This window comes from Alligator sinensis, unplaced genomic scaffold (genome assembly GCF_000455745.1).
Source record: "Alligator sinensis unplaced genomic scaffold, ASM45574v1 scaffold1249_1, whole genome shotgun sequence".
Taxonomy (NCBI): Eukaryota; Metazoa; Chordata; order Crocodylia; family Alligatoridae; genus Alligator; species Alligator sinensis.
Genome location: NW_005844249.1, coordinates 6,678 through 8,668, shown reverse-complemented (window position 1 = coordinate 8,668; position 1,991 = coordinate 6,678).

Below are 1,991 nucleotides of genomic sequence, written 5' to 3'. Positions count from 1 at the left end.
CTAAGAAAAGCCTGGCTTTGCCCTTGGCCCCAGACTGCAGCGGCAGCCCCTCCTCACCCCGTGCACAGATCCAGGCAGGGGCACACAGCCCCATGCCCTTCTGGAGTGTGTGTAGCAGCCGGAGCTGCGATTCTCCCCTCCCCCCCATCCTTCCCAGGCAAGCACTGTGCAGCTCCTGCTCCTGCCCCAGCCCCACTCCCTTCCTCACTGTGGGGGGCCTCAATCTGCCCCCACCACACACCCCTTCCCCCTTTCCCCCACAACACACTTACCAGCCGGATGCTGCTCTCTAAGCTGCCCACCTGCATATCAACAATCAGATCAGTATTGGCTCATATGGCTTGCTAAAAATTCAGAATGTGACTCTGCCCAGGGCCCTAACCACATGGTCCCAGAGCCCCGCAGTCTTGGGGTTTCCAAGGAAACCAGCCAGGACCTGCATGGGGAGGGGGTGTGGCCAAGTGGACAGGTTGGGGCTGAAGGTGGGTGGGGAGCTGTGTCTAGGACTGAATCTGGGATCTGGAGGCTGTGACAGTCTGGGACCAGGGCTGGGCCCAGGCCAGAGCCATGATCTGCTCCCTGCATGCACCTGCCCACGGATCCTGCACCCATTATGAGGGTGTGCATGGACTGGATTGCAGCTTTAACCTGGCTCCAGCCCCACGATGTCATCACCCTGCAGTTCTGCCCCATGATTCTCGCCTTTCTTGCTTATCCCACTCACAAACACAGCTCCCTGCCTACCCATGGTCCTATACCATCTGGCCAGGTGTGCGCCCTGCCCAAGCGGGTCTTGCCCTCAGTGGTGGGTGCAGGGCTGACTCGCAGGTACCTGGGCAGCAGTGCTGGGTGTGACAGCGGTGGCATACAGAATAAGCTGCCACTGCAGAGAAATGAGTCCAGCCACTGTGCCCTGCTGCATGCCTAGAGGCAGCAGGACTGGTTGCATGAGCCACAATCTAGACTGCCCCAGATGCTTGGGGACCTGCCACAGGCCAGACAAAATCCCTTGGCAGGCCACATATGGCCTGTGGGTCTTATTTTGCCCACCAGTGCCATAAGGGCACATGCAGACCAGAAGAACCTATCCAGTATGAAGGCTGTTGGAGACCAGTAAAGTCTGCAAGGGATCTGGTGACAGAAGGACAGAGTAGGGCTTTCTGAAGGACCCTTGGGCAGCCTAGTCTCCCTTTCCAAAGATAAGGAAGAACATCAAGGTGTGGCGGGTGGGGAAAAAGGGGAGGATAACCTAGAGCAGGGATGGGGAAAATACGGTCCATGGGCTGAATGTGGCCCTCAGAGGGATTTTGTGCAGGCCATAGTGGGTCCCTCCGTCCTGCTTGGCCCTGTTGCCATCTGACCCATGGTGTGTCCTACCACAGGGCTGGGTCAGCACTTTGGTGGGACTACATTTCCTGGTAGCCCTAGTGGTGGTGGCTCCTGGCTGTCACCAACAGCAGCACTGGCTTCATAGAGACTGGCCAGGACCTGTGCAGCTAGGGTGCTAACCATGGGCTGAGGATACTGTCCAGGACCTGGCCCCAGCCCACCCCGCAGTGGGCCAGGGTTCCTGCAGCACCAGCTCCAAATCCAACTGGGAGGGCTGGTCCCAAGTGGATGATGTAGGAACCCTGGCCCCCTGCTCAGGGTGGACCAGGGTGGACCAAAGCCAGGGCTGTCTGCTCAGCCTGGAGCTGGGCAGAAGTGTCTGCTGGATGCCAGGGAAAAACAGGACCTAGTGGTGGGTGTGGGTGCCTCCCACTCACCCCTCCCCCTCACTGCTGCCAGGCCCTGCTTGCTGTGGCAGCCCAGAGCCTGCTCTGCAGCTGTTCTGTGCTGCCTCACCGCTGGGCGCAGAGACCCAGGGCAGCCCAGAGGTGGTGCTGGTTGTGACAGTGGGGAGGAGCTGCAGGGCAGCCCTAGTGCAGGCTCCAGCTGGCCGCCGAGAGAAGGGCTCCAGCAGTGGGGAGAGGGGGGGGGGTTTAACCGGT